Below are 19,894 nucleotides of genomic sequence, written 5' to 3'. Positions count from 1 at the left end.
ATTGCAACTTATGTGCTTTTACTTTCTTAGTGTAGTATCTTGCTAAGATTGGCTATAGGTTGCAAAACTCTTTTGGGATGAGGGTTTCACACTAAGGTGAACCGTAGTTGCACATCTAGTTAGCTTGTTTTATTTTAAGTTTTGTGCAAACTAGTTGGAGCCATATGTTAAGGTTTTAATAGTGCCTAATTCACCCCCCTCTTAGGCTAGAGCACCCGATCACTTTCAATTGGTATCAGAGCCGGGACTCACTTCTCTCACAAAGAAAACCAATTCCATTGGCAAATTTGTGTTTACCGGCTCATTAGATCGGTAGGCTTCACCGTCTAGTGAGTTAGCTCTTAGGGGGAAAGGATGGATCCTTTTAGACCCGCTCCACGGTTCGACGGCACGGGCTTCCAACGATGGAAGGTGCTAATGCAAGTCCATCTCCAAGAGACGGGACTAAACGTTTGGAGAGTTGTGAGTAAGGGCATAAAAAATAATGGTCAACAAGAGAAGCAATATGATATCACCGTAAAATGCATAATTTTGTGTTCTCTTAGTGATAATGTGTTCAATCGTGTTTATTCTTGTGAAAATGCTGAAAACCTATGGCAAACTATCATCGAGAACCATGAGGGCACGAATGATGTTGCCAGCGAAAGATATCATGTTCTCATTGATAAGCTTAATAGTTTTAAGCAACTTGATGATGAGAATGCCGAATCTATATATTCACGATTGAATACTCTTGTGAATGAGGTTAATTCCTTAGGTGTGAAACAAATTAAAGATTTGGAACTCATTCGCAAGATCCTTCACTCACTCCGAAGGCCGGACTATGATTTGGTGACAACAATTCTATATGAAAAAGATCTCACCACAATGACACCAAATCAAGTCCTCAACAAGGTGATCGCCCTTGAGCTACGCAATGACATCAAGGCAAAAGCACCTTCTTCTTCACCAACGCATAGCGCTCTTGCATGCAAACAACTCAAGAAGTTGAAGAAGATGGCCATCAAAGGTAGCTCAAGTGATGAGGAAGAATAGAATGCAAGAAGCTCATCAAGTGATGATAAAGAGCCAATGCACCCCAACCTCTACAAGCAAGTAAAGAAGATGAACAAATGCTTGAAGGAAATCAACTCAATGGGGTATATGGTCTTCCTCAAAGATGGGCCTCACCATCAACTTATGAAGGTTGAGAAGAAGTTCAAGAAGAACAAGCAAAGAAGGAGAAGAAGCCCAAGCATGAATCATTTGCCATATTTGGTGAATGGGTTAGCGGTGGTGAAGAATCAAGTTCAAGTGATGAATCAAACAAGAAATTCATCACTCGCATGGGATCATCATCCAACACTTCCTTTATGTCCAAAGGTATGGATAGCGATGTAAGTGATGATGACTCCGACTCTCCTTAAATTGATGAACTTCTTGACCTTGTTCATGAGCACCAAAAACTCATTAAGAATTAATCAAAAGAAATTAAAAACCTTAATGCTCTCAATGATCTAAATGCTTCTCTTGCTACAAATTTTGAAGATTTGATGTGCAAATTCAAATTGCTTAGCAAGGAGTATGAAGAGCTCAAATTAAAATTTGAGAGCATTAATGATACTAATGACTCTTTGGAAATGAAGCAAACTATCCCTTGTGCAATTCCTATCTCTAGGGTAGATGCTTTAACTTCTTGCATTGATTTAATTGATGATTCTTGCTCTAACCCTTGCAATGAGAAATGCTATGAGAATGTTGTTGTAGAATCATGTGATGATCTCATTGCCAAGGAAAATGATGTGCTCAAGCAAGAAGTGGAAAGGCTCATGAAAGACTTGTATAGATTGAAGGGCAAAGGCATAGAGAGCAATGTCCAACCTTCTCAAGATAACCGTGAATACATGGTGATGAAGCTTGAGAAGGAGTCTACCGTGACTTGCTCAAAGTGCCACAAAGAAGGCCACAAGTCCAACAAGTGTCCTCAACTAAGAAAGAAGCTTCCGGATGAGAAGAACAAGAAGAAGCTCACAATCAAGAGTTCTCTCATCTACACCAAGCCCAACCGGAGGAACAAAAACTATAGCACCTCCTATGTGATCGAAAAGAAGACCAATGGCAAGGTGATTGCTCACAAGGTTGGGAAGAAGGAAAGGAGTTGGAACCACTCCATTTGGGTGCCCAAGGACATCATCACCAACATGAAGGGGCCTCAAATGGTGTGGGTTCCAAAGGAAACTTAAAGCAAAGAACGGCTTCGGGCGATTTGGAGGCTTAGCTTACAAGTTGAAGTGAAGGTTCAAGCCAAAACAAGCTAACATCACAACTTGGGCATTCGTTGCCCAAGTCCCCCATAAAGTAATGGTAGCTAGATTTCAATTCAAGCATCATGTAGCTCCATTGTTTTTGCTAGGTTGTTTGCATACATTGCATCTCCTAGTGTTATATATGGTGGGTTGCTTGTGTTATGATTCTAACCCATGAGCAACCTACATGGTTTAATAAGTGTGTAGAAAGCTATACAAGATTACCATGGTTTAATAAGTGTGTAGAAAGCTACACAAGATTACCTTTCATGGTGCATGGACTTTTTGAGGTATGTGTTTCATATGTGTACCATGAACACAAGTTGTAGGATAAACCTCCCAATTGTGTCAAAATCAATGTGCATACATTTGCTTGGTGATTCAAACGCTAAATGCACACATTTAGGGGGAGTTCATCCTATGGCTTATGATTTTGAGACTAACATGTTTGCAAGTTTATCTTTTGTAGTCTCACGTGGAGTTAACACTATAAGAGAATGTTTCTCACGATCAATGTGAACAAACAACTCTATAAGAGTGATTAGATAAAATTATGCTTTCATGCATATTGAGCCATGCTCTATTGAATTTAAAATGCTCATATCTAAGTTCATAGGCTATGTATTCATACATTTGCTTAACCTTGGTATACCAAGTGCTCTTTGTTTAAAGACTTTCAATTGGTTGCAAGTCAGTTTCAATTGGTACATGCAAGGTAAACAAAGTAACCCCCGGAGGTATGCAAGGTTCTAAACACATTCAATTGGTATAATTGTTAATTTCTTTTTTTTTTGGAGCTACCTCCGTGCATGATATGATCTAAGCTTTCTTGTTAAATCTTTTAGTTGTACACTTGATTTTCACATTATCATATTGTGTACACACTTGTGAAAAGCTTAGCTCATGTCATGCTAGTTTCGTGATTTTGTGATCCACTATAGTAAATTTTCAATTGGTATCTTCATTGATATCATACAATTGGATCATAAGTCATGGAACTAACTTCCTAGGCTACTAATCTTCTCTTGAGCTATATTGTTTTGCAAGACCTTTAGGTACAAGACCTTTTAGCTGATTTGATTCCAAAGGGGGAGAAATGTGGATCAAAACAAGACATGTTCCCAACAAAGAGGGAGAGATGTTCCCAAGAAGGAAAAATATTCCAAAGGGGGAGACATGCCGAGTGGATCAAGTCAACATATGACAGAGGAGTAGCAAATAGGGGGAGGAACAAAGGGGGAAATCATGGCTTTAGGGGGAGGCCAAGCCATCATTGGATGATGGTAAGCATCCAAGCATGTGTAACTGGTTCAATTTATCAATTCTTGCAAATTTTATGATTGCTTTGATTGTGTTGTCATCAATCACCAAAAAGGGGAGATTGTAACGAACATGGCACCATTTATGCCATTTCGAGTGATTTTGGTGATCATATGACAACGCAATCAATGGGACTAATGATTTTATTAAGTGAACATTTCTAGATCCCAGGGATGAAGTAAAAAGGCCATACAAAGCAATACACGAAGAAAGAACTCAAAGAAACACTGAATTGGATGAATTCTACAGAAAACAGGAGCACCGGAAGAACAGATGCATGTAGCATCGGTGCATCCGATGGTTGTAGGAAGTTCCGACGCCCTGGCATCGGTGCAAATCTGAGCACCAAATGGAGATCAAGCGAAGACCAAGTCAAGATAGCCAAGTCACCGGTAGAACCGACGGCGTCAAGCTAGGCATCGGTGCATTGGATGTACTATGTTCCAGAGACGATGTCAAGCACGCAGGAGCCAAGTCTTCAGCACCGGTTGAACCGGTGGTCCATCGGAGCATAGCACCGGTGTAATGACGTCAGCAGGAGAGAAAGAGGCCAACGGTTAGTTGAGTGCGTTGAGTGCTGTGAGTGACCGGTTTAACTGACACACAGTTATCGATTAAACCGGTGGTGTCGCAGACAGTGCGTCAGAAGCTCAACGGCTACTTCAGGTCTGAGAGTGACCGGATGAACCGACGCCGCCCCATACAGAGGCATCGGTTCATCCGATGGTATGATGTTTTCTGCTGACCATTGGAGCAACGACTACAAGACTTGGTGGCCTATATATACGCTTCACACCGGCCATTTGAAGCTGGCTGGAGTCCCAAGACATCACATACACACCCAAGAACACCTCCAAGCCATCCAAGAGCATAAAGATCAAATTCTTAGTCCTTAGCACGAGCTTTGTGAGTGTTAGTGCTAGGTTAGCTCTTGAGTGAGTGATCAAGCAAGGTTTAGATCCTTGTGCTGTGCTTCTAAAGTGAACCAAAAGTGTATCTTGGTGCGCCGGCCATCCTTGGAGCTTTGGTGGCTCGCCGGCATGTCAACGACCCTCCGGCTTGGTGTGGAGCGGCATCGACGACATTGTGCGGGGGACGGAGACTCCTCCTTCGTGGGTAATCTCCCTTAGTGAAGATCGGGATCAAGGTGACCGTGATTGTGTTCACGAAAGAGACTTGATTGCCGGGAAGCGATACTCTTCGTGAGTGCTTCAACAACGTGGACATAGGGGCGCCTTTGTGGAAAACCGAACCACAGGATAAATCCTCGTGTCGAGAGTTCACTTCCTCTCATCCCTCTCTTTTAGCTTCCGCATTTCATATTGCAACTTGTGTGCTTTTACTTTCTTAGTGTAGTATCTTGCTAGGATTGGCTATAGGTTGCAAAACTCTTTTGGGATGAGGGTTTCACACTAAGGTGAACCGTAGTTGCGCATCTAGTTAGCTTGTTTTAGTTTAAGTTTTGTGCAAACTAGTTGGAGCCATAGGTTAAGGTTTTAATAGTGCCTAATTCAACCGCTCCCCCTCTTAGGCTAGAGCACCCGATCACTTTCACACACAATTTGCAATATGAAATGCGGAAACGTAAAGAGGGGATGAGAAGAAGCAAACTCTTAGATACAAGGATGTATCCCGTGTTATTGGTAGGCACAAAAGATAACCCTAGTCTATGTTTTTGAAGCACTGACTAAGAGTATTGCTTCCCGGCAATCAAGTCTCTTCCGGAGACACCTTAATTTGCCACAAAGGCTAGGCCACCGAGGTTCACTAAGAGTATTGCTTCTGGCAATCAAGTCTCTTCCAGGAATACCTTAACATGCCACAAAGGATAGGCCACCAAGGTTCACACTCAGTTCCTGGTCACCTTGATATCGCTTTCCACTAAGGAGCTTCTCCACAAAGGATTGGAGTCTTCGCGTCACCCGCCCAAAGCCGTCAACGCCGTTCCACACCAAGCCGGAGGATTAATGACTTGCCGGTGAGCCACCAAAGCTCCAAGGAGACCAGCGCACCAAGATACAAATGTGGTTCACTCTAGAACCAGCTCACAAGGCGGCAACACCTTGCTCTCTCACTCACTTAAGAGCTAACCTAGCACTAACTCTCAAGGATGTGCTAAGGACTGAAGATGTGATCACTAAGCTCTTAGATGGTTTGGAGGTGTTCTTCAATGTGCATGAGACTTTTCTCAACTCCAGCAACCTTAAAAGACCCAGGGTGAGGCATATATATAACCCACCACATCAAAACATCCGATCTGTTTGTACCTGTTATGCCTTTTCCGCGTATAGCGTCGGTCCAACCAGTGAGGATCATCGGTTCAATTGGTCACTTATGGCTTGAAACTAGCTGCTGAAGCCCCTGACACGTGTTGCTACTGACTCATTGATCGTCAGTTTAACCATCTACTGGGTACCGGTTTAACTGATCACACTAGGCCTGCCTGATTGCCGTTACACTTGTCTTCTTCTGCTGACGTTGTTGCACCGACACCTTGTTATGACACACCGTCCATTTAATCGGTGAAGACTTTGTTCCTGGCCGCTTGACATGCTCTCTGGACAATGCCAAGGTCAATGCACCGACGCGTTCTAATGCACCATCGATTTAACCGGTGCTAAATGAGTTTCTTCACCAGATCTTCGTATAGACTGTCCAATGCACCGACATTCTCAAATCCAAGGCTATCGTTTTAACCAATGCACACATTCCTGCATTCTGCTGACACTTATCCAATTCATCGCGGTAGTCATTTCACTATTTTTTGGGTATCTCGATAGCGAATTGAACACACTAGATTATATCCATGGGACGTAAAAATCCTATAAATATAATCTCATAAATTTATTAGTCTCATTGATTATATTATCAAACAATCACCAAAATCAGAAATAATAGCCCCTAGGGGCCATGTTCCATATAAAAAAGAAAGTCTATTTTTATTTCCATAAGATGATGGTCTAAAGTTTCTTTTAATTGCGGTGGCAACTGGACAAGCTTTTAAGGGAATTATTTTTTTTGTAAGGCTAAGGCAGCATACATATCACTACCCGTAAACCTGAACGAAATAGTGCAATGTAATGCCAATTTCTATGCCTGAAAGACGGTTTCTTTTTTTTTAAAAAACGCATATATAGAACTAAGGATCCAATTATTCTGCATAGCAGTAGTAGGGTAGCCTCCTCTCTTGCTTTTGGTTGCACCAGTTTTTTTAGCCCCTATCACCTAAAAAAAATTACTATTTAGGAGTATAAATAAAATTTGTTTATAAAACTTTTTTGACGGATGCGTGCTAATTCGCGAGATGAATCTAATGAGTCTAATTAATCCATAATTTATTATAATGATGCTATAATAACCATCTGCTAATTATGGATTAGTATACCTCACTAGATTTATTTTGCAGTTTAGTCCTAGAATTCTGCAATTAATTTTATAATTAGACTTTATTTAATATTTATAAATATTAAAATTCTATTTGACGTGACATGATCTAAAGTTTAGCCCCTAAATTCAAATAACGCCGCGTAGAGAAAGGAACACAGATCATAGGTTAAGAAGAGATACTTGTACGAACCTGGCAGGATGTACCTTGTTTCTTCATGTTCATAATGGAGCAGACAAGAAAGGAGGGCCATTGCAGGAAATTTGGATCCATTGCAGCTGACAGGAGACTTTTCAATTGGGGATCAAGCGGTGGCTGATGTACCTTCTTTCTTGCATTCACATGCTGCTCCGCTAGCTGTAGCTGATGGACCCGTAGAGGTGCAGTGCCTGACTCTAACGTGAACATGACGGTGGAAATCTTGGGCATTGAAAAATAAGCGCTAGCAACGTGCAACAACAGGATGATGAAGAAATGCTTCACATGGGCGGCTGGTGGCAGCTAAGCTGTAAGGCCCTGTTTAACTCCGACTCCGTAAATCGGTAAACACAAAAAAAATATCACATCGAATATTTCGACACATGCATGAAATACTAAATGAAGTCTATTTACAAAACTTTTTGCATGGATGGGCTGTAAATCGCGAGACGAATCTAATGAGCCTACTTAATCCATGATTTGCAACAGTGATGCTATAGTAACCATCCGCTAATTATTAATTAATCATGAATTAATTAGCATCATTAGATTCGTCTCGCGATTTACAACTCATCTATGTAAAAAGTTTTATAAATAGACTTCATTTAGTACTTCAAATTAGTAAGATTCCTTTGCAAAAAAAATTTGCAACAGAACTAAACACGGCCTAAATATTGGGACTGTATGCATGAGGTGGTAGGAGGCAGACAGGACGACTAAAATTGACTGGACATAACTGACGGCAATGAGCAGCTTGTCCTCTTTCCTCTGTTCAAATACTGTTAGTGTTAGGGCAACTCCAAGAAGCTCACTGTCCCGGCTCGCCTCGGGAAAAAAAACCAAATCACCGTTGAAATCGAGCTCCAACGGCCTCGGCATCCACCTCGCCAAGCTATCCAGCTCGGCCATGGCTCCTTATCCCTCGACAAAGTTGCCGAGCGAGTCGGACTCGCCATCCTGCCCTCCCGTACGTGCGCACCCCTCTTTTCGGCACGGCCCCCTCCACACCCGCGCCCTGCCTCGCTTCGCCTCCTACCATGGCGGCACAACGAACATCGTCGGGAGAAATTGCAGGTTCTTGGAGCTCCACGGGCCACGAATCGGGAAAAGCATCCTTTAGATTACTAAGATGGGCAACATTATTCCTGAGTGGTAAAGCAATCAGCTGCCTTTGTCCACTGTAAACTTGGAAGTATTATTGATCATTCGTTGCCTTTGCTATCCTAATACTCGAGACTGTAATTGTTCAAGGTTAGATAATGTTGGAAATAACAGCAGTTTAGTGATGAATAAATTAATTCTAGAGCATATGAAAGATATTGTAAAAGCATGTATTCTAGGCATGACAAGAGACAAAGACAAATCTATCTCAAATACATGAACTAGTAGATCACAGGAGACTATAGACAGTATGAAAAAGATCACTCGGATCAACAATTGATCCGATCTGTTCATCTCGGGTTTAATCAAGTTTGCTTACAGGGAAGCGCTCCGTCGATGGGCGATGTAGAGTCTGATGAGTTGGTGCAGGCAGATGCGATGTAGACGAAGACGATGACGATGAAGATGACGGCGATGTAGACGAACAGCGAGCAGTCGCGATGGCGCTTCCCAAAAACCTGATACGCCCCCTACCCATGCAGGGACACGAGAGGACGTCGGTTCCGGAGACCTGCTCTCCTGCAGCTGGTGACATGCCGGCGACGGGATGGGGAAGTCGAGAAGCAGCGCAGCGCAATGGAACGAGAGACAAAAGTTCTGGTACTAAAAGAGGCCGACATCTCATCCTCTTAAGGAAAAATGCGGTGATTAAGAAACCGCGTCAAGTGAGAGATAATTATGTGCCATAATTGGTCAGCGCGAGGACCGGGATTTGCTAGACCATTCACGCGGGTGCCGCCCGCCCGCGCCTTTCTCCTCGCCTCGCCACGCCACGCCACGCCTGCCGAGGCGAGCGAGCGTGCGTGTGTTCTTTCTTTTCCTCCCCTTTATAGCTTCAACCATGGTGGCACAACTCAACTATATAAGTTGGGTTCTCTCCACTTTAGTCAAGCAATATGGGACTATATAAGTTGGGTTCTCTCCACTTTAGTCAAGCAATATATGAGTGGGCCTTTGGCATTTATTGGAATTATTAATTGGCCCAAGGCCCAATTCTTCTAACAATCCCCCACCAGATCCCGAAGGTACAACAAATTTTCTCAAAGTACCAAAGCGTTGTTTTATATATCAGTGTTTCGGTGGAGACCGGTTAGGGTTGAACATCCACCTAGGACCCCAAGCTACACTCAGACAGAACTGCACAATGGACTAGTCCTTGAATTGGCAGTTTGGTGTGAAGGAGTTTTGCCTGAGGCCTTAGCTGATACTTAGCTGCCAAGTGGCTACCCCGCGGGTGGAGCATATGAGTTTCCCTCCTATTTCACTTCATGAGCTTTTAAAGAACTCCCAATTCTTATAGACTGCGACTAACAGTCGGGGCTCACATAGGTGTGTTCTTCCAAGAATACCATGTAGGACAGTATCTTGCTATGAAGCCACAGAACACATTAAGACAAAGTCAACCTTCCTTACAACAATGAGAGTACTGCATCTCCAACGGAGTGGGTTAAAAGAAAGATGTACTATCCCGTTACCTAGCAGTTTGTTTTTCCCAGGTCCTACCTCACTTGATCTCCGATCACATAGGTTGGGTTGCTACTGTAGTGTAACTCATGTGGGTCTCAGTCCCATCTCCTTCGATGCATTGTCAATCACTGTGCGCGACAATCCCTTGGTGAAGGGATCTCCCAGGTTTTTAGCTATATTGATATATTCCATAGCTATCACTCCAGAGTTTCTTAGTTTCCTGACAGACTTCAATCTGCGCTTCACATGTTTGTTGGACTTCATATTGTCCTGACTATTTCTCACCTTCACAATGACGGTTTGATTGTCACAGTTTATGAGAATAGCAGGAATAGGTTTTTCAACCACCGGCAAGTCCATCAATAGTTCTCTCAACCACTCTTCTTCGGTAGTGGTTGTGTCTAAAGCTATGAGCTCTGCTTCCATAGTTGATTTTGTTAAAATCGTCTGTCCACATGATCTCCATGAAACAGCCCCACTACCCAAAGTGAAAACATATCCACTAGCGGCCTTCAGCTCATCAGCATCTGATATCCAGTTTGAGTCACTATATCTTTCGAGTACACTGGGGTACCCTAAATAGTGAATTCAATAGCATATTGTACCTCTCAGATAGCGCAGAACTCAATCAATTCCACGCCAATGACCATCTCCCGGGTTTGAAGTAAACCAACTCAGTTTGCTTACAGCAAAAGAGATATCAGGTCGAGTTGTGCTAGCTAGGTACATCAGCGAGCCAATAATTTGGGAATATTTTAATTGATCCTTTCCCTGTCCTCGATTCTTTCGAAGTAGCAGACTGGGATCATATGGTGTTGGAGAGGGTTTGCTGTCCCTATAGCCAAAACAACTCAAGACCTTCTCCACATAATGGGATTGTAATAAACTAACCCCATCCTCACCCTTTTTCAATTAATATTAAGGATCACATCCGCTTCTCCCAAATCTTTCATGTCAAAGTTTTTAGACAAGTATTCTTTCACATCATTTATCTCATCAATACTTGTTCCAAATATCAGTATGTCATCGACATACATACAAACACAGCATTACTCCTTTACCGCCACCATAGCGGTAATACACACAAGTGTCAGCTTCATTAATCGCAAACCAAGCTGATGTTAAAGTTTTGTCAAACTTCTCATGCCATTGTTTTGGTGCTTGATTCAGGCCATACAATGACTTCAGCAACCTACGCACCTTGCCCTCTTGTCCAGGTGTTATAAAACCATCCGGTTAATCCATGTAAATTTCCTTATCCAACTCTCCATTTAGGAAAGCTTTCTTCACATCTATTTGATGAACGAGAAGACCATGTGAGGCAGCCAAGGACAATAGCATACGGATCATGGTTAATCTGGCAACCGGTGAATAAGTGTCAAAGAAGTCCTCGCCTTCTTTCTGGGTATAACCCTTAGCCACAAGCCTAGCCTTGTATTTTTTCAATAGTACCATCAGGTTTGAGTTTTTTCTTGAACACCCACTTGCATCCGACTGGTTTACAGCCAAGTGGTTTATCCGTGATTTCCTACGTGCCGTTAGCTGTGATGGAATCCATCTCGCTACGAACCGCATCCTTCCAGTACTCTGCATCAGGAGATGCATATGCCTCTGAAATGGATGTGGGAGTATCGTCCACAAGATATACAGTGAAGTCATCACCAAAGAATTTTGCGATCCTTTGTCTCTTACTCCTTCGAGGAGCTGCTTCACTGTCATCCTCATTATTATTGTCATGCGAGTGTTCAATAAAAGTTTCAGTTTCAGGAGTAACATTGTTTGATGAGCTAGGTAAACTATATGTCTCTCTCATCAGAAATATATTCTCAAAGAAAGTAGCATCTGAGACTCTAAAATTGTGTCAACCATGACATCAGGTGCTTCTGATTTAACCACTACAAACCTATAAGCTGTGTTGTGATGTGCATATCCTAGAAAGACACAATCAACAGTCTTAGACCCAAGCTTGCGCTTCTTATTTATTGGTATATTTACCATGGCTAAACAGCCCCAAGTGCGCAAATATACAAGTGATGGTCTTCTCCTTTCCACCCTTTGTAGGGAGTGATATCCTTGTTCTTAGTAGGAACTCTATTCAGAACATGACATGCAGTTAAAACAGCCTCCCCCCACCATGCTTTTGACATACCAGACGTATTCAGCATTGCATTCACTAAGTCAGTCAGTGTCCGGTTCTTTCTTTCGGCAACCCCATTAGATTGAGGCAAATATGGTGGTGTTCATTCATGAATAATTCCATTCTCCGAACAGAAAAGATCAAACTCATTGCAAAAGTATTCTCCACCACGATCTGACCTGACTCGCTTGATTTTCTTTTCTAGTTGGTTCTCCACCTCAGCCTTATAAGTTTTAATGAAATCTAAAGCCTCGTCTTTGGTTTTCAACAAGTACACATAGCAAAATTTTGTTGCATCATCAATCAATGTCATGAAGTATCTTTTACCGCCTTCTGTCAACACACCATTCATCTCATAAATATCAAAATGTACGAGTTCTAGTAATGTCGAGTTTCTCTCCTCTACAGCCTTGTGAGGCTTTCGAGGTTGCTTTGCTTGCACACAAGCTTGGCATTTAGAACCTTTGACAGTAGGGATATTAGGAACTAAGCTCATACTGGATAGCCGAGACATACAACCAAAATTAATGTGACACAAACAAGAATGCCATATATCAGACTCGCAATTGTTCGAATCACACACGTTGTTCACAACCTTATTACAGAAATCAGCAATGGAATAGCGGAACAAGCCTACACTGTCGTAGCCTTTGCCAATAAATTGGCCAAATCTCGAAATGACTATTTTATTAGACTCAAATACCAGTTTAAATCCATCTCGACAGAGGAGGGATCCACTAACGAGATTCTTGTTTATTGACGGAGCATGCTGCACGTTCTTCAAGCGCACGATCTTCCCCGAAGTAAACTTCAGATCGACCGTACCAACACCAAGAACAGAAGCATGCGACCTGTTCCCCATCATGACGCTTGAGCCTCGCGCGACCTTGTAAGAAGAAAACATGGAAATATCAGCACAAACATGAATATTAGCTCCTGTATCTATCCACCAATCATTAGATTGACAAACAGAAAATACACTAGGTAAATTACCATACCCAGAGCCTCTGCTAGGATCACCAATAGTCACATTTGCAGACTTCTGCCCCTGCTGAATTTTCTTGCCCTTGTGGTTGCGGCACTTCTTGGCAAAATGCCCATTCTCACCGTACACATAGCACACGATCTCATCCATGTTGATCTTCTTATTCTTGAACTGAGTAGTTTGTACAGCCTTTCCCTTGGCCTTGTTGTGGTGCTGGTTTTTCTTTCTAGCATGCTGTATCACATTGGCACTGGACTGTCCATCGGTTGCTCTAGGGGGAGCATCCTTTGCCCAAGCTTTCTCTTCAACATCAATACCTGCCACCAAATCCTCAATGGAGATGTCCTATCTCTTGTGTTTTAGAGATGTGGCATAGTTCCTCCACGATGAAGGCAACTTGGTAATAATGCCCCCAGCCACAAACTTATCAGGCAACTTGCAACCGAGTTGATCCAATTCCCTGACGATGAGCTGGAGCTCATGGGCCTGCTCGATAACAGAGCGGTTATCAACAATTCTGAAATCGTGGTACTGCTCCATGACATACAACTCACGTCCAGCACCAGAGGCCGAGAACATGTGTTCAAGTGCCTCCCACAGTTCAGCAGCATTTTTGATGTGCATATATACATCACACAGCTGGTCAGAGAGCACGCTAAGGACGCATCCGACGAAGACTGTCATAGCCGCGATAAACTCCTGCACCTCTTTCTCAGATCCAAGAGGATGCACAGGAGGATTAGCCACGACCCAAAACACGCCCATAGCCGAGAGCCACAACTGGGCTTTCGTCTGCCATCTCTTAAAGTTTACACCAGTAAACTTCTCCGGTTTCATAGCATCAGCAAATCCATCCATCACTAAACACCTATCAGGTTTTTGGAATGTTGGAAATAACAGCAATTTAGTGATGAATAAATTAATTCCAGAGCATATGAAAGATATTGTAAAAGCATGTATTCTAGGCATGACAAGAGACACACACAAACCTATCTCAAATACATGAACTAGTAGATCACAGGAGACTATGGACAGTATGAAAAAGATCACTCGGATCAACAATTGATCCGATCTGTTCATCTCGGGTTTAATCGAGTTTGCTTACAGGAAGCGCTCCGGCGATGGGCGTTGTAGAGTCTGATGAGTCGGTGCAGGCAGAGGCGATGTAGAGGAAGACGATGGCGATGAAGACGACAGCGATGTAGACGAACAGCGAGCAGTCGCGATGGTGCTTCCCAAACACCTGATACGCCCCCTACCCCATGCTGGGACACGAGAGGACGTCGGTTCCGGAAACCTGCTCTCCCGCAGCCGGTGACACGCCGGCGACGAGATGGGAAGTCGAGAAGCAGCGCAGCGCAATGGAACGAGAGGCAAAAGTTCTGGTACTGAAAGTGGCCGACGTCTCGTCCTCTTATAGATCTTGGTTCATACACTTAAGGAAAAACACGGTGATTAAGAAACCGCGTCAATCAGCTAATTAAGTGAGAGATAATTGTCTGCCATAATTGGCCAGCGCAATTAGCTCCTATGCATGCAGGAACAGAGTGGCAAAAGGAAACTGCGGACAGGCCCGTGCGAAGACCGGGATTTGCCGGACCATTCGCGCGGGTGCCCCGCACCCGCGCCTTTCGCCTCGCCTGGCCCGGCTAGGCGAGTGAGCGTGTTCTTCCTTTTCCTCCCCTCTATAGCTTTAACCATGGTGGCACAACTCAACTATACAAGTTGGGTTCTCTTCACTTTAGTCATGCAATATGGGACTATAGTTTTCCACCATGCCATGCATATATGAGTGGGCCTTTGGGATTTATTGCAATTATTAATTGGCCCAAGGCCCAATTCTTCTGACAGATAAAGCTGTCATCCCCTGGGGTGCCCTACTGGTGGGCATGTATTAGAGAAAAAGCAACGCTCAATCAATAAAGCTACGAGGTAGAAGCTCCACTGGCCGCGAATCGACTTCTGGCACCACGAATCGAGCTCCACCAGCTCCACCGGCCGCAAATCGACCTCCAGCACTTCAAATTGAGCACCACCGGCTGATGCTCGTCCACCGGCGGCATGGAGCTGCAGGACGGGCGGGTGGAGAGGGAAGAGTGGCCACCAGACATGTGGTCGAGGATGAGCGGGGATGGAGTTGGCGTGTCCATGGTCACCACCGGGGATGCTGAGATGTAGGACATGGCATCCTAGCTAGGCTTCACGTGGCTGCCGGCATGCAGGCCAGACCAGCGGCTTGCCGCCGCGGATGTAACGGCGAGGGAGGGGTGGCAAACCGCTATTTGCGGGGGGAGGGTGGAGAGGAGGGGGAGAGGGCCGGCATGAGGGGCCGCCGGGAGAGAAAAGAGGAGTGTGAGGCCGTCCGGGAGGATTAGGAAGGGGAAAGGAAGAGGATGACATGTGAGACCTACACATCAGTGCATGTGGAGGGAAAGAGTTGAAGGAGCTGTTAGAATTTTGAGAGTGAAAATGGAGTCTATTGAAGTAAGCCTCTCAATGTTGAGAGAAATCTACTTAGAGAGTCAAATTCAGAAAAAAAAAACTACTCTCTTAGAGATCTTCTTACCTAATAAATGGAATAAAGTCTGTAGTTGAGTCTGTTAAATGCACTAAAACGACCGCTACCCCTTAAAGCACCGCGAGTTGTTTTGGTGTTCTTGTTGACTTGAAAAGTCAGATCATCCCACAACAATGCCAATGAGGCAATGACAGGCTACAGCAGTGAAGTTTAGGTACTGCATTTAAAAAAGAGGAAAAAAAACAGAGAGAGCACGTTTGACCAAAGCCAGGCCAAGAACCAGCACCTAGGCGAACTTGGCGAGCTCGTCGGCGAACGCGGCGGCGTGCGGCTCCTCGACGCAGCGGAGCATGAGCCTGACGCCACGCTTGGGCGCCGGCGGCCTGAGGTAGATCGCCGATGGGACGACCCTGACATGGTCGTTGAGCGAGAACACGTACCCCGGCTCGCCGAAGCCGTAGTCCACCTCGCTGAACCCCACGCGGCTCCAGTCCGACACCGTCACCGTGCCGTAGTCCAGCGCCACGCTGTAGTGGTCCTCCATGGCGCCGCCGCCGCGCATCCAGTCCGCGAACCGCGCGGCGACCGCCTCCTTAGCCGCCCGCGTCAGGCGGATCACCTCCTCCAGCGGCGCCTCGCGGATGGCCCTGCTGGTCCGGGCGGCGACCGCGAGGTACACGCAGTTGCCGTAGTAGCCGTCCACCGACGGCAGCACGCCGCGGAGGAGGCGCCGCGTGCAGGCGGCAAAGGCGAGCCGGACCTCGGCGCCGTCGGGGAGCCCCGCCGCCAGCGCGCGGCACTTGAACAGCACGGCCGTGGCGGCGTCGAAGGTGGAGCAGGCCTGCCCCGTCGCCGCGCGGAACGCGTCCTTGATGCGTGCGAGGCTCTCCGGCGAGATGTCGGCCGCCTGGGTCACGAAGCTGAACGCCGTGCACGGCGGCGGGGGGCCGCCGCGCGGCAGCTTGGGCGGCCGCGGCGGGCCCGGGATGGCGTCGCGGTCCCAGACCGGCGCCACTGACGGCGCCGGCAGCCCCCGCGCCATCTCGCCGGCCGCCTTGAGGAACTGCGCCGCGCCCTGCCCGTCGAACACCATGTGGCTGAAGCAGATCCCGACGGCGAGCCCGCCGCAGGTGAACTTGGTCACCTGCAGAGCTCAGCTCAGATTGTTGGGTCGGACAAGGTGATTGATTGATTGATCAGCGGCGATGGATCGAATGGAACAGACCTGGGCCATGATGATGAGATCCTCGAGCTCCTCCTTGGGGAGCAGGTCCTTCTTGGGGATGAGCAGCGGGCGCTCGAGGTAGTTCACGTCGGCGAGCGTGCAGCTCGCCGCGGCCTCCACGAACCAGACGCCCTGGCCGGTGCAGTCCACGACGGGCTCCCCGTCCCCGGGGCTCACGTCGGCGATGCGGCCGGCCACCGGGTAGTACGGCACCAGCGCCCTCGCGAAGCCGTCGCGCATCGCCGCCACGGCGGCGTCCTGCTGGCCGCCGCCGACGTCGCTGGCGGCCCGGGGGAACACCTGGACCAGGACAACCGGGACGCGCACCGCCGCGGTCTTGTCGATGGAGGATAGCGGGAGGGTGCCTCCTGGCGTCGGCCCCGCCGGCTGGACGAGCTCCGGGGCCGATTTCTCGACGGTGGGGGTGGCGCACATGGCGGCGTGTGTTGGTGGAGCGGAGCAGTCAAGTCAGCGGTGGTTGTTGCATGCGGCTGCGAATCATTCAATGAAGTGGATCATCTGGCCCATCACTACGGTAACATGCATTAGTTTCAAGATTTGATGCAGCGACAAGAAGATAAGCATACCAGGTTTAGATTTGCAAGGAGTTTCGACCGCCAAACCACGGGAATCTAGATTGAATGACCTGTACGAACTCAAATAAAAAAGATGTAACCAGATCTGGGCAGTTGAGAAGCAGTAGAAAGAAACAACAATGCGTGTAGGATCTCACCAGTGTGACGCAAACTGAGTGAGGGAACAGCCAGCAAAACAAGCGCAAGAGCAACTAGCCGAGAACGAAGAGAGCAAAGAATGAGGGGAGGAGGAACAAGGCGTATATAGCCAGCAGAGAAGACGAGGAGTCAACAGGAAATAGAAAAAATTATAGAAACGAGGACGCAAGAAGTTGCTAGGAAGTTTGCTAGAAAGGTGTTGCGGCAGGCCATGGCCAGTAAACAGTGTGTGAACCTAGAGTGGCACCACAGGACCGAGAACTAGAATCAACGCCGATACCTCGTATATGCGCCGAGCGTGGAAGCTTTCATATATAGAAATACATATTATATCTAAAAAGGAAAAAGTTAACTCACGCGGGGTCGCACTGGCACCGAGCACGCGACCGTGCGCGGCCTGCTGCGGCCCACGGAAGAATATTGGACTATACACGTATTTTATATTCAATTTAGATTTTAAAATAGCAAAGTTTATTGATGTGACCGCATAGCGATCCAGCTACGGCCTGCTATGCATGTGGACCTACAAGCTCCACTGCCTCCTGTGTCTCCCTTCGTCTTATTGCATATCCTTCTTTTTAAATCATTATTGGTTATAAAAAATATTTTATCTTTCTCATATGAGCTCCGTTTTGAATACCGATTGCACCTTTATGTTTTGCGTGATGAGAGGAATAAAATTAGATCTCATTTACATATATTTTGAGTTATTCTTTACACGGGGTAGCAACTTATGTGTAAATTTAAACTTTGATATTATTGAAGAAGTTGCTACAATGTAAATATATACATAAGTTGCTACAAAAAAGAGTAAATCATCCTAGCGTAAAATATCATCAAAATACATGCAAGTGGGGTCTAGTTTTGTTCGTTCATTGCGTATACATGACTGTGTGATCAGTTCACGAAATGGAGTTGAAGAAGATAAAATATTTTTTATCAACAAGATTAATGCTAAAAAAAGAGGAATATAATAGACCAAGAATGGGATGGTGCGACCCGAGAGATAGAGAAAGCGTGGCCGTCCCCTCTTTATTAGTAGAGTTAATGCTTAGTCGTGACGCCATATGAAAGGTGAAAGGTCGCACGCTCCTTTTATGCGCGACTAGTCACGCAATAACACAGTCCATATTTTTTTATTGAATGATATTTATCTATAAAAATATTTTATCTTCTTCATAATATCTCCATTTGGAGAACCAATTACACTGTTGTATTCTGTAACACCCTGCCCCCCAACACCGCATAGCCCAGCCCTTCCGAGAGGCGAGCCCTCTTACACATAGCACCTCACTCACGCTTTCATCCTCGCTTCGCATAAAAGGGTCAACCCGAAGGTGCTATGGCTGGAGGACAAAGACTTGTAAGTTGGCTCCACCCTTGCTCAACTAGCAAGGTGGTACTAAATATGTGTACGCAGCACATATGGGCCACAATTGGGCCACATCCAAATTGGGCCGGATGTAACACCCCCCTCAAAGAACCGACTCACCCACACTGGGAAAATGTCCAGGAATGTTCCCCCTTAGCGCACGCCCGTACGTCCAATGCCGGCGCCATATGCCATGCCGTGTGTCCCTACCCGGGCACACACACGCCATATGCCCGCACACTGACCCGTACGCGCAACCGCGAGGGTCGGTTCTAATACCATTTGTAACACCCCGCCCCCAACACTGCATAGCTCAGCCCTTACGAGGGGCGAGTCTGCTTACACATAGCACCTCACTCATGCTTTCGTCCTCGCTTCGCGTAAAAGAGTCAATCCGAAGGTGCTATGGCTGGAGGACAAAGGCTTATAAGTTGGCTCCACCCTTGCTCAACTAGCAGGGTGATACTAAACATGTGCACGCAGCACTCATGGGCCACAACTGGGCCACATCCAAATTGGGCTGGATGTCACATATTCTACGCTATGATATGAACAAAATTAGATCCCACTTGCATATATTTTTGATGATATTTATGAACTGCTAGTAACTTATGTGATGATTTGTTCTCTGTCTGTAGCAACTTATGTGTATATTGGTTTATTGTAATAACAACTTATGTGCATAACAATTTTTATTTTGTCTCAACTTATACGTATGAGTGTATGCTAGATTTTGTTTATAGTAATCTTATATGTGTGGCAACTCATTGTATAGTAAATTCTGGTTTTGGAAACTTTTATTTTTGTGATAATTTGTATACAAATTTATGTGTACGACAACTTACTCTTTTTTAGTACTTATGTATACGACATCTTATATTTGTGACAACTTATGTATATGACAGATGTAACAAATAGCAACCTATAGACAGACAATGTGACATCTTACATTATATGATTTTTTTTGACAATTTAAGAAAGTACTCTAGCAATTGATATAACTACAATAACGACTTATAAGGTAGACATATTATGATTAATATATATTTTATAGCTAAAAAATACTAATAGTGTTTATATGTAAGTTGATATTATATACACACTAGC

The 19,894-nt window shown here is 45.4% G+C and overlaps 1 pseudogene; it reads right to left on the bottom strand.

The window, feature by feature from the left end:
- Window positions 1–12,474: 12,474 nt before the first annotated feature.
- On the bottom strand, window positions 12,475–17,681 carry LOC120711815 (annotated as a pseudogene).
- Window positions 17,682–19,894: the final 2,213 nt, after the last annotated feature.

The sequence above is a fragment of the Panicum virgatum genome, chromosome 6K (assembly GCF_016808335.1).
Source record: "Panicum virgatum strain AP13 chromosome 6K, P.virgatum_v5, whole genome shotgun sequence".
Lineage (NCBI taxonomy): Eukaryota > Viridiplantae > Streptophyta > Magnoliopsida > Poales > Poaceae > Panicum > Panicum virgatum.
Note: the sequence above shows the minus strand (reverse complement) of the source record. Positions and strands in the feature narration are given on the sequence as shown.